General features: G+C 43.4%; 1 protein-coding gene across 3 annotated transcripts in view; it reads left to right on the top strand.

The window, feature by feature from the left end:
- RAD21L1 (RAD21 cohesin complex component like 1) overlaps window positions 1–14,180 on the top strand; it is a 1,165,932-nt gene that overhangs the window by 208,859 nt on the left and 942,893 nt on the right. Inside the window, exons 1-2 of one of the 3 annotated variants that reach the window (XM_078651709.1) lie at window positions 6,448–6,499; window positions 7,597–7,665. The exons of 1 other annotated variant lie outside the window; for it this stretch is intronic. The gene's annotated coding sequence lies outside the window, so the exon portion shown is untranslated. Of the gene's footprint in view, window positions 1–6,359; window positions 6,500–7,596; window positions 7,666–14,180 lie in introns of those variants that run through there. One more of the 3 variants, XM_078651707.1, reaches the window with a different exon arrangement.

Genomic DNA, 14,180 nt, shown 5'->3' with positions numbered 1-14,180 from the left:
TAATACAGCAGACAGGGCAGTCGCCTAATTTATGACAGAGTTTCTCGCAATAACACTTTTAGTCCCTATTGTGACTGCTACAGGCAAAACTACTGTTAACAATGAATAAGAATAGGTTCTTGTACCAAATCTATTTTGGGATTTGGTCTGTGCATTCAGGTCGCCCCTATAATAACAGAAAAGGTGGGAGCGTCTATGATGGTGAATGTTATGCCTTTCACGAGTCCTGTGAGGGTGGCTAATAGAATCGTCACAAGGTTATAGATGGACAATCTACTGCTCGGATAGGTTAAGCTTTCTTTTTTCCACATTAAGACAGCATTATGAGTTAGGGGAAAACTTGTATCCCTTACGGTACTCAAGCTCCCTGAAATCAGTAACCACCATAGAGTGATGGACCCCTGTGATAGCGAGAGAGTCATCTAAATAAAACAGTGGTCTTTGTCATCTGCTAGACTCTTTGCTAAAGGACTTGTTCCAGACTTTTTGCTCATTGCCGACTCACTGCATTTACAGAGACGAGGGGGGATTAATGTATGAAATGGCCAGTGGCCACAATAAAGGCATAACTTCTCTATCCGTATACATCTCCATTCTACTGCTATCATCTTTTAAAGAACAGATGCAATTTGCATGGGTTCCTCTAAACTCATGGATTGTGTTCCAGTTGGAGAAGTTGAAGCCGAAGGAGAGTTTGAAAATTTATGTTTTTTTCTCTTTCCTACAATCATATGACCATTGACTTATCTTTAAGACCAAATCAGTCAAAGCTAGGATGGCCAGAGGATAATTTACTACTGAAGAAACTGCATCATAATTGTCTTCTTTCACACCATCATATAAATGTGCTCCTTCATCTGGCCATTAAACTTTAGCTAACATACTGTGAAAAGTAATAACACGTTTTACAATATCCTGGGTCCTTATCTAAATGGTAATAACCCATATGTGCCTCCATGGTGGTCTGACAATGCTCAAATACTGCATAAAGTTCAGCTACGACTGTATCGAGGTGACCTAAACATAGGTCTTGCTTCAATATTAATGAAGTCTCCACAGCACATCATTAGTTAATTTAGGAGACGATAAAAGAGACATTGGTGATATCACTTATAAATTGTTGCAGTCTAGTGAGGAGATACAGTGGCCTGGGCTCCATGGATGCAGGTACATTTTTTAGATCCTGAGGGAACCTGAGGGAACTTCTCCGGTGGGAGCACACTAACACATGTTATTCCTGGGAGTGAAAATGTGGTACTGGATACCCTTGCTATATTAGGTGAAAACTCTGCAGCTTTAGGATTAAAGGGATTACCAGGGGTGGATAAGGAACGTAGCTTTCTATTTTGTTGTAGATTTAATTGCTTCAATAATATGTCATGTTCTGCTTAGGCAGTATGAAATTCTATCTGAATTTCAGCAATAGCTTGTGGTAAGAAAGTCTGTGAACAATCTCCTGAACCATCATGAGGCCTGGTAAACTTTCTGGATTCAAAGGTATGATGAATCCATCTGACTGGTAACTGCCTCCTTATTACCTCTAGTAAGGTACAGCTAAACTATACCTTCAGTCTGGCCATTAAGGGGAAATGGGGAATAAGGTAAGAGAGGGAGAAACATAGGATTCTGTTTTGCCCTTGGACCAAAGTGTTGTCTGCTTGCAGTATGGTAGATTGCTATCCACCGCTGGAGCTATAGGGTGCAATTATAGGTTAGCACAAATTCAGGATTCTTCAGAAACCATAGGGGACAACAAATACACTTAAGAATGTAGAACTGGATTATTCTAGAAATTTGCGATTATTTCTAATACATTATTATTTACACCTGACAATTGAAGTATAATTTCTGACGCTAGTGGTCTTCTAGATCTGAAGGACATTTATTAATATGCATTTTGAGTTGTTAATCTTTATAAGAAAACTCTATGATGTCAGATAAATTACATTCTTGGTATTACTGCAGCTCCTCCCTCTAGTCATATATTTATAATGTCCAGTTATTCCTTACAAATGCTAGATCAGCTTATATCTACGGCTCTTCAACTCAAAAGATCTTGCTGGAAATACTATTCTAAATGATTGTATTTTTATTAGTGAAATTAAATAGATGCCAAAACCATGGAATGGATAACTTTCATGCTTCTACTTCTCAGTAATGAAAAAAGATATATTCTAGTTGCCTTTAGCGAAGTTTTTATCTTATTGTCCTCTGAATAGTATAACTATCATGTATCACTCAAAATTACATTTATATTCCACATTTAAACTATTTACTAGGAAATATTTTATTGTTTGCTGTATTATCTGTTTTGCAATCATTGCTCTTTAAAAAAAATGGTATCGCATTTAATTTTTTTTCTCATTCTTTTTCTCCTTTATATTTTTCTCTTTCATTCGGTCTAGTGTTCATTTCTTTTAATGTTGTTTATCGAGCACTTATATTTCTCGTATCTTAACAGCCATTTTTAAGATCAGCTGTACAAGCTGTACTTTTTCATCTTATTGGTTATTCATAATTCAAAGTATAAGGTTTATATTACTATCAAAATATATCTCTCCTGCATAATTGTCCATATTTTTATATCTTATAGTTATCACTCCATCTCTAATTTCATCTTAAGTTATTTATTTTATTATGTATTATTTTTATGTCTTTAAAGTTATGGTTTATTTTTCTGTTTAAAGCCTAAACAGCAATTTAACTGAAGAAGTATATCTCTTTATACTAAACCTAGCCTAGATGATTTTCCTAATCACTGTAACCAGAAAAATTTGTTTTTATTAAAGACACAGATCCTCCTATTATCCTGTCTAAACGCTGATCCACTGAGAGTGCTTCCGTAGAGGGGTGGAGAGACAAAAGTTAGTTGCCTTAGTATCGCAAGTATTATTTCTTATTTGTAATGTTCTCAGGCCAGCAAATAGATACTTTAGAGAGCTGGTTGAGCAAAGAATATAAGGGGCATAAAGAGTCCACAGACAACACAAATACTTTAAAGAAGAGGTACATCATAAAATGTTAACAGAATGTTCTGACATCCATCTTGAAGTGATGATTTAAATGAAGTTAAATCCACAGGAAGGAGCCTTGAGTGTACCAAGGCCTTCTAATACTGTTTGCACATGATCTCCGGTATGGGTTAACTGTGCAGGAAAACATACAGGATATATGCAAATGATGATTTTGGGGGGGGGGGGGGGCTTCGCAAGGCTAGCAGGGTTAGTTCATTGATAGATTTCGAAGAGGACCAGGAAGTCATTTTAACAAAAAAATTATGTATAATAGCAACAATATCAAGATACACACGGTTAAAAAAATTGTTTAGTAAAGAACATTTAGAATTTCTGTGGAACTAATGCAAAGTGAAAAAATAATTAGGGTACAGTACATAGGCATTAATGACACATAGCTGATGCATTGTGTAAAGATATTACATTATATACTGGATGGAGGTGAGGATGTAAAGATGATAATAAATTGGTTGTGGTTTATTCCAGTTGGAGGAAGGTGAGAAAACACTGCTGTTTTGTCGGTAGGCATAGAGGAGATGGAATAAAGATTAGAAGAGAGCTGGTTCCAAAAATGTAGACCAAGTGGACAAAAGAGCAGAACCTTGGTGTGGCACAATGAGGTTTAGGAGTCACAAGGAGATTTAAGTTTGCCCCAATGCTGTTATCTAGTCTAGGATTGATTTTGGCAGTTTCCCATACCTTCACCACCAAAAGAAAAGCATACACTGCCTTAAACAGATTTAGAATGCTTTAGCCAGATGTGCATTCAATTTAAAACATCTGACTCCGTTTCTGATTATTTGCACCAACTGCACTGGTTACCCATATTGACATGCAACAACATTTGAAAGCATCCTGTACAATGTACAACATTTTTCATAACATGAGCTTGAGATTCCTGGTCAAGAAACTTCATAAATGTTTCCACCTGAGATCTTGGCAGAAAGTCAACTTGGAAATCCCCTCTGTCAATTACTCCAAATCAGTTCCAAATAATTTTTGTAAAAGTTCCTGGAGTCCTCGTTGCCCAGTTTCAGGAAAGCACTTAAAACCTGGCTCTTATCACGTAATCCAGTTCTTCAGTCAATGGTTGATCATCAGACAGCCAATCTTATAGCCACCAAAGACTCTAATGGACTGAAGATTTGAGCTTTACAAAAAATAATAATAGATCCATTACATCACCCTAACCACGATATCACAGAACTAAGTATAGGAAAGTAGATGTGGAAGTAAGAACAGTAAGTATATACTTATCATGACTGTACAGATTGGTGAAGTATTTGATGTCAAACTATTGCAGGTCAATTGTATTGACTTCAATATACTGTCATACAACCTTAAGTTGGGTTAGCGAAAGTTGCTTTTCGGGACACAGCCAATACGCACTGGAGATATATAGGTGGAGGAGAGACTGTTAAAGTGTGAATACATGGATATATAATTTCTCTCTCTAAAGACATAGTATAGAAAGGAAAAGGAGGGGGCCCAGTAATGAATCTTTAGGGACGCTGAAAGGAGGCAGGGTGAGACAGTAAAGGATACGAGCCGAACCAACTGACTGCTGGATTGGTAAAGTCCAAAGTGGTAGGAAAGTAGGAAAAGGAGGATAGAGAAGTCAACACTATCGAATAACAGCAAGATGTCTTGGAGTATTACTACTGATGACAGTTTATTGTTGTGAGCAGATGTAATGATTTAAGAAAATTAGCTAGACAGCAGAGTGTGATTCCAGTAGAAAGAAGAGAGTGAACTCCAGATTGAAATGGGCTGTTTAGTGTGTGTTCATTGGCAAACACATTGAAATGAATATAATCATGGACATTTAATATTTTAGAGACATGAAATCTGGAGACAGTTCTTTAATTACAGAATCACATGGGCTAGCAGAGAGGTTCTTGGCTAAAAGAATACCTACTGGAGATTTAAAGCATTGAGGATAGATAATGAAAAGGAGAGCAACAAAAGAGTAATGCAGACAGGAGCGAGTCAGGGCAAAAAGTTTAATGATTTGAAGGATGAAATGAAGAGCAAAGCATCATCAGTTTTCAATCACGACCAGTAATTAAAAAAATATACATTAAATAACAGCCAGGTCCCTTTAATAACTAGGACACTTAAATATGTCCATATATTCCTCATCCCTTAAACTGGGTCATTTGTTTCTCCGTACCTAAAACACTTCCTTTAAAGATGCTTTCCACACCAAATAAACAAACTAAGTGCATAATTAGGCTGTTGAAAGGAGTCGCTGTATTCGATAACATTTGCAACTCTTTCGAGTGAGCATATCCATGTTTGTGCTTTAGATTACGACTATCTATGTGCTAAAGAAATGGGTAGTTAATGGAGACCATGCCCAAATGACGGACCCCCAATTAAGTAAAGGCCTATTGAATAAAGTGGGAAAGGTTGAGCTGACAATACCATTAATGGCAGCCTATTCTACCACGCTTATCCGACCAGTAATTTGCGGGAAATTGCTACTGCTTTTTAGCTAAATTGAAGGATGTTTTTAGCCTCCAAAATGGTGATTAAGGTACTTATTAAATATTTTTTTGACAAAGTTAAGTCCCCATCTCAAAACTTTGAGACAGTTAAAGAAGCGTTGCCAATATGTTGCAGCCATCGGCAATCACCAAAGAAAAGCATATGCTGGAGTCTATTTTGTTCCCCGTTCCCTTCGATGAAAAGTCAATTCTTCAATTCATAGCTGCCGAGTGGCTCAGTGCCACGTGTAACAATGTTGGACAGTCGTATCTCTTAGCAAATACTACTTTGCATTGTGAGATTATTAAACCCATGCTTGCAATATTAAAAGTGAAAATACAGGTTCCACAATGCAGTGCGCTGTTGTCTTAAAATGATATATCCGTCCGAATGTCACAGGATGAAATGCTTTATGAAGGCAAAAGGCGACTTTGAAAGTCCCCAAATACAGTAAATGGGCGCGAGAGTAGAGTAAAGTCGGGGTAATGTCTCTCGGTATTAAGGGGAACGGCAAGCATTAGTTACTCTGCCAGGGTTCTGGTAAATGTTCGCCATGTCCGTACATATGTCCAGTTGTGTTATGCCTTTATTCTTCGCTGTCAAGCGCATTTGAAATGCGATTTTTTAAAATTAGGGCAGACATTTGAAAATGATATATTGTCGTTAACACTAGTAAACCAGACGCCAACAGCCTAGGTGTAGTCAGTGGCGCTCGTTACACCGTAAACATCTACGCCGTATCCCACTGACAGCCATCTGCGTGGGCGAGTTCCCTTTTTATTTTGGGGTCGTAAAACTATAGAAGTTCAATGAAACAATCGGAAAGGAATTAATATTCAGCCGATGACTGAAAGTGCGGCAGCCTCGTGCCTCTCGCATTCGCTCGAGACGTCTCGCGCTCATTTACAGACATAGGACGGTTTCCCGCGTTTTTTCACACCGGAAGCGCTTCTCCAGAGGAGCGTGAGGGAAAACCGGAGGACTGATAAAAAGAGGTAAAGTGAGACAGCGTGTCTGTCAGCCAGTTAGCTCTCGAATGATGTTGAGACCAGATGCTTAAGTGGGTGATCTTATTAAGGGCAATACAGTCAAAAACACACTTTTGGAAAGTGTTAAGAACCTGCCAACAGGGTAAACTATTGAAAGCCTAAGACATTTCTACTTGTAAGGAGAGTTTAGGTTATTAAAAAGAAGTTGAGAGGTATGGGGCAGTGAAGAGGCTGGGTATTTTTAACAAATTATTGAAGTGTACATAAATAACACACAATAGAAAATTGTAAAACTTTCTGTAAATGTGAAGAAATGTGAAAATGGACACTAAATAATACAGTTGTATCCTCTGATTGATTCATGGGAGCGGTGCAAGTGCACCAAACTGAATATAGTATGGACGATGAGTGGCCTCAGCTGAATTTAGAATAGTGCTAATGTGATTCAGAAACTATTGTTTTTTCTTTAACCTGATTGTACAAGAATCATGCAGTTTGAACCAATTGTATTCATGTACGGCTCTCATTACATTTAGACTTATAAAAGAAGCCTGAGGATGGTGGGCTCTCACTCGCATGACCTTTAGGTGGCACTCAGTTGATCTGACTTTTGATTTATGGCTTAGTTTATTGGAGCTGAACTGTACCTTTTACTGATATTTTATTATTTGCATTTTTTTTTAGCTTCATACCATTTTTGGATTAAATGACTAATTGACTTTCGGCTAACCCATTATTTTGTTTTTGGTAATGTTTTAAATCTTTAAATAAACCTTCATGGTTTGACTATAATACTGGTCAGTCTTCATTGTAAAGCCTAGTACGCTTCACATTTAATGAATTTCAAATTTAATTTTTAACTAGGTCTAATTTTAAGAGCAACAAAATCCTTAGAGGATTAACACCACTCCCGGTTCATCAGCTACTCATTCATTTAAAATACCCAGAAATAGCGCCTTCAGTTCTTGTAGCAGGGGTAGTTTTAACTGGATATGTATAGGTTTAATTCAATTTAGATGATTATGACTGCATCTTTATTGTTCCACAAATCCTATCCTGATAAAAGATTGCCACTAATTTATTTAAATTGTCCTGAATTCCAGTGGCTCCATGTAGATTAATAGCAGTGTACCAGCATTCCTGAAGCAGTTCGAGAACCCAGGAGAATGAGTGTGAGTATGACGAAGTGGTATGGTGAGCTGTGATAAAGAATGACCGTGTTGCGATTTTTCTGAGGGATTGCACCATCAAGAAATACAGCACCATTTTACATGTTCACATTTAAAGTTGACATCTTTTCTTGAATGTTGACATTTGACACACATTTGCTTGCGTGCTTGTATGGATAATATTCCATGAAATGACATTGCTTACATTTACACATCTTTGTATGCATATTATCAGAGCCTTGAACATTCTGTACGAAAGCTACAGTTCACTGCACAACATTATGTTGTTTATTAGTGTACTCTCCGCAACAGCTTTGCCAGGATAGAATCAATAATGACAGCCTGACTGGGACTTCGGCATGGCACCATTGTTGATGTTTATTACATAAATGACATCACTGCTTTGCCTAGTTAGAGGAGCATTCAGCTGACACGTTCGAGGTCGCCTTATGCTGGAATTCCAGCCCAGGTGAATACTGTTTATCTCTTGAGAAAGATTGTGCCCAGCTCTACACCAAGACAGGCCCCCAGATGAAACATACCCGAAGGTAACTGGGAAGTTAGATCGCCCTTCATGGATTCTGGCGGATTCACACTCGCTAGGTACACTAGAATAGGGAGCGCTAGGTAGGAGCACAAATATAACTGTAGTTAAATGCAAGCATATACTCTAACAGCACAAAGGTTGAATTGTTCATTTTCTTTCCCGTTCTTGTAATGCTGGTTACATTGTGTTTCCTTCGATTGATTTTTGCAGCACACGTATTTTACACAAGAATATTATTGTGTCAATAAATATTTGAAATGCGGGGGGCGCTAGGTGGCGCACATCCATGATAACCGCACACCTGTGAGGCTCCGGACGTCCGGTGAAGAAATCTGCCATAAATCCGAGTTTATGCCTGTCCTCTCTCCTTGAAGATGCCAGCTACTAATGCCCAAGACCTCCCGATGCTCCTGTGCGAAAATTCACAATCTCTGCGCTGCTTCCCGGAGAGTTACGGTCCTGAACACTGCCCTGGCCTGCGAGCACTCATCGCTGCTGGAGCTGCTGCTGGGCCGCAGGAACTGCGCAACCCCCCGGCCTCCCACGAGGTGGTAGGCCGATGCGGCTCCTGTGAAGACTGGGCATCCGCCTCCGTGGGTCAACTCGGCGCCGACCTGCACCTTCGTTTCATCGGCCCCCCTGCCTGGAGGTGAGCAGCGTACCACACCCAGAGTATCTGACCCCCGCAGGCTTTTTCATCACTGTGCATGTGGCGGCTCTGCTCCGGCCCCCTCCTGTGGTGCGAGGTGTCCGCGATCGGTGGTGAGTGCCCGCCATTTTATTATGCAGCGCGCTTTCTCCCGCACTGAATCGGACCTCATCGCGCCTGGGGAGGACTTGTACTACTGACCTGCTAGCGTGGTGTGAAGCGCTTTCAACTGCAACGCTCCCTCGGCGCTGCATTTGCCTCCTTATTGCTTTGAAGCGGGTCTGCATCTTCCGGCTGCTGCCCCCATTGCGGGTCGCTGCTGGGAGGCGGGAGGGGGCCTTGATCGATCCTACCCCCCCTGCTGAGACTCTGTTTGTGCCTCCAGCGGCGCTGTGCTTACCCCATGGATATTGTGCCTATGCCTGGACACTAAGCCTCCCACCTCATCCTTCTGCTGCTGGTGTGGGGCGGGCTGCTTCTGGGGGGTGTCCTCAACGTGTGGCTGGCCCCCCTGTGCCTCTGGTTATCTATGGACATTAAGCTGCTGCCAGCCTTCAGGCTACTATTGTGAACCCTCTGTCTGTTGGTGGAGGTGACCCCCCAACTGTTTCGTCTGGCACCTCAACCCTGGAACCCCTCAGCCATTATCTCCGTCCGCATTGCACGCAGGGCCTGGCTTCCACCATCACACTGCTCACATTCGTGTCTTTCTGTCTGCTGCACGTTGCCCACGTCACCCTGCTGACTGTTGACATCGCAGATAAGTGGGGCCTTGCTAACGATTCCCCGGTTGTGCGCGAACGGACGGGCTGTCCAGCTAGCCAGACGCCTCCTATCCAGGGTCTCACTCAGTACACAGGAGGTGATGGTCACCACGTCTGACCGTAGTATCCTGTGGTCTATGGTGTCCCTCTTGGGGCCTCTGGGCTATGGGGAGAACCGACGCTCGCCAACCTCGGCTGCCATTTGACTCCAAGAAAGCTAGCACCCACTCCACCTCTGTTGACTCCGAGTCATCCGACATGGCATCTGGCCTGCCGCCTTGCAATCTTCCGGGAATGAACTTTAGCCACTTCTCCTTGCAGTGCAGCACAGCCTAACTGACTTATCTGGCAAAATGGATTCAATGAACAACCGCCTTGATTTTCTTGTTCATAAAGTCGACAAACATGACGGACAACTTTAAGAGGCCGAGCGCCGCATCTCCGAGACGGAAGACACCACATCTCAACTTCAAGACCGTGTCACGACCATGGATAAGTTGCTGCAGGTTTTCGCGACCAAGAACGAGGACATTTAGGAGCGTGGCCGATGCAATAACATCCGCCTACTTGGCATACCCGAAACGACCAACACAGGCCGTCTGGAAGACTATGTTGAACCTCTCCTGAAAGGCTGCTTTGGTGCGGACTCCTTCTCACCTCATCTGGTCGTAGAGCGCGCCCACCGATCCCTGGGGCCGCGTCTGCCCCCAGGCCCCCTCTACTTGACCTATCATTGCTAGACTGTTGAACTTTAGAGACCGTGATGTGGCACTACAGAATGCTCGCGAAACGAAACCGTTGCAATTCGAGGGCAATGCCTTTTCAGTCTATCCGGATTTCACCCTCGCAGTTCAGGAGGCTTGTTATTAATTTTCTTCCCGCTAAGCAAGAGCTCCGGAAGGCTAATATAGAATATGCACTCCTGTACCCTGCAAAGCTCCGGATCCTTCACGACGGGAAGCACACCATCTGTGCAAATCCACAACAAGTCGACAAATTCTTGAAGAAGTTGGCTCGACGCTCCTGTCGACGCAATCAGGACTCTAGACTCCCCTCGCCGACCAGCAATTGAACTACCACCATGTTCGATGCTTCTTGGTCACCTGACGTCCCAGGTTCTGTGCTTTGCTCCTTCGAGGCGCACAACAGATTCATGATCACCTACATGTGGCCACCACGCAAGTGTTGCTTGTCGTGCTCCTGACTTAGGCGACTGCTCCTGTTCAGATAAGTGTTATGGGTGGAGCTGATTGTTGTGACTTTCGTTGGTGCTGATGTTGCAGTGAAACCTTTGAACATTGAACAGGTACTCTTACTATTTCACCAGGCACCCCTCCCCCCCCCACGCCGCTGGTCTTCCCTTTGGCGAGAGGACATGCTTCTCTTTCCTCTTGGGTGCACAACATAGCGTTGCTGGACTCGGGAGGGGGTTCGTGCCCACCGGGCGCCCCCCTTATGAAAGCTCCCCACTACATGTTAATCTTTTTACTTTTTTTCTACTGCTATTTCATGGCTTTACGCCTGTTTTTCTGGGACACTGCAGTTTTTCTGAATTATTGTTTTTCATTGGGTGGGAAGTGGTAATCCGGTACGTTTGGGGTGCTGTTGTGGGTGGGCTTATTTTTTTTTTATATTTCTTTTTATTGAAAAATTAACAGGAAACAAGCAAGGCATAAACATATTACAAGAGGTACCAGTTCAGACGAGGAAGGAAAAACAATAATACAGTGTCAGTAAGCAATTTGTTAAAGCGGGGGGGGGGGGCTTATTTTTAAATGCTGATGATTGTTCTTCACTGTTCCTCAATAGATGCTTTTTGTAGGTGGGTGGGTTGGGTGGGGTGGTTTTGGTTGGGGGAGTTGGTTTTTCTTGTTCACTGCACCGTCATGCATATTGTACAGGTATCTTGTTATGCTGTTCCACACACAGGTACGCGCCGCATTGCTTTATAATCGCTTATGTGATATTCACTTACTTCTCACTTTCTTATGGCGACACATTCTAAGGCCCTAGGCATAAAATTGCTTACGTGGAATGTCAGGGTAAACGGAGAGGGATTCTGGCATATTTAGACCCGCATCAGGTGCACATTGCACTACTTCAGGAGACCCATATAGACCCCCGTTCACCCCCAAGTTTTGGCGTCAGATGGGCCTTGGTCCGAGCTTTCTCCTCCTACACCACCTATTCTAGGGGTACTGTCATTCTGATAAAAAAGAATACACCTTTTATCTTGGGAGGCACATACTGTGATGACTCTGGCATAGTGTGGGGTACTCTTTGCACACAGTCAGTTGCCATAGCGTGTAGTTACGGCCCTAACCATGACGACCCACAGTATTTCTCCACTCTCTGGGGCCGAATATTAGATCTGGGAACCACACATGTGATATGGGGAGGGGATTTAAATATAGCATTGCACCCAGCAGCGGACCGCTCTAACCCCCTGCCTCACCATTACACCAGGGCGCGTGATATGCTGTTGGGGACCCTGGAAGAGCACGGACTAGTAGAGGCCTGGAGGTATACACATCCCGATAGGAGGGAGGGCACATATTACACCTCTGGTCACACCACGTGGTCTCGGCTCGTCTACTGGCTTTGCTCCCGGGGTGCGGCACATTGGATCCAATCTGTAATTCATCTTGCCCGCACATTCTCTGACCATGCCCCCGTGTGCCTTGAGATAGTCCCCCCCAGTGTAGTAGCCACCCCCGCTTCTGGCGTCTCCGCCCGGAGGCCCTTTTAGATACAGTCTTCCAGGCCGAACTTGGGGAAGAAATTAAAGATTTTTTTGACAGGAACGAGGGCTCTGTAGATCTTTTATCCACGCTTTGGGAGGCTTTTAAAGTTACCGTCCGGGGCATAGGCATATCCAAAAGCAGTGGTGTCCTCCGTGACATTAGATGTAACTTGCAACGCCTTGAGATCGAGATACAGCAGTTAGAGACTGACATGTGGAGGACGGCATCTGGCAATAGCAGATCACTGCTTCGAGAAAAAATGACTGACTATGTTACCACTGCTGACAGAGAAGTGAAATTCCGGGGCAAATACTTCACGGCTCGTTGATACGGGGAGTGGGAGCGACCAGGTCGGGCTGTAGCTACAGAGATTAAATAGCCTCGCTTCTCCAGCTTTGTGCTGGAGGTGGTGGACGAGGACGGCGTACGACATAGGGATAGCCAAGACATATTGCACACTTTCACGTCATTGTACAAGAATTTAAATAAAACGCACCGCACTTCCCCACCAGACTTCACACAACGTGAGTTTCTGGCCACGCCTTTCGAGGACGATGAGTTCAGGGAGGCTATTATGTAGATGCGGTCGGGCAAGGCCCCTGGTTCTGACGGCCTGTCTGTGGATTTTTATAAATTATACATCGAACAGCTACTTCCTGTGTTGAAAGAAGTCTTCCTTAAAGCCCATGAGACCCAAATCCTTCCGCCTTCAATGAGGGAAGCCCTAATCACTTCGTTGTTAAAATCAGGTAAACCCCCTTACTGTTGTGAGTCCTATAGACCGTTATCTTTGCTGAATACTGATACGAAGATTCTTGCTAAGCTCTTAGCGAACTGGCTATGTCTCCTGCTAGACAAATTGGTTCTTCCCGACCAGTCGGGTTTCATACCAGGCAGGGCGACGTCACAATCTCCGCACCCTTTTTTCCATCCTGCAGACAGTTGATCCCAAGATGGCGCTGGTGGCGGTCTTCTTGGACGCCACCAAGGCTTTTGACTCCTTTGAATGGGATTGTTTGTATGCTGTACTTCAATGTATGGGATTACCCGTCGGCTTCCTCTCCTGGATTCGCTTGCTGTACACATCACCCACAGCGAGAGTACTGATCAACGGACAAGCTTCGCCGTCCTTTTCACTATCCCGCGGCACCCGCCAGGGATGTCCCCTCTCCCCCTCCTATTGCCCTCATTATGGAGCGACTTGTGGCGAGGATTAGGCAGCACTATCATCATGTTGGTCTTCGTTGCCTGTTACGGCCTATCCTCATATCCCTATATGCGGATGACGTCACTCTTTATATAAAAGACCCCTGTCAATATTTGAATCCAATTATGCGTGAATTTGTAAGATTTGGTGGCCTCTCAGGCATTAACATAAATTGGTCCAAATTGCAAATCTTCCCCTTGACGAGTGCTGCTGTCCCCTTTGAGATGGTCTATATAATAGTGTGGTGCGAGGACAAGGTCAAATATCTTGGGATTAAGGTCACGACGAATCGCGAGGAACTCATGCGCCTCAATTATGGATGCGCCATGGAACACATTGCTAGTTGCATCACCCACTGGATAGCGTTACTACTAACTATGGCGGGCAGCATTTCTCTTATTAAAATGGTCATATTACCCAAATTCCTTTATCTATTCCTTAATATCCCTTATAACCCCGGGTGCCATTTCTTCTGTTCCTTCGGTCGGAACTGACTAGACTGGTGTGGAGGGGGGGGGGGGCAAACATCCCTGTATCCAATGCGACACGCTTGCACGACCGTACGAGCAGGGAGGCTTGGACATCCCAAACTTTGAGTTGTATTACA

This window comes from Lissotriton helveticus, chromosome 7 (genome assembly GCF_964261635.1).
Source record: "Lissotriton helveticus chromosome 7, aLisHel1.1, whole genome shotgun sequence".
Lineage (NCBI taxonomy): Eukaryota > Metazoa > Chordata > Amphibia > Caudata > Salamandridae > Lissotriton > Lissotriton helveticus.
Note: the sequence above shows the minus strand (reverse complement) of the source record. Positions and strands in the feature narration are given on the sequence as shown.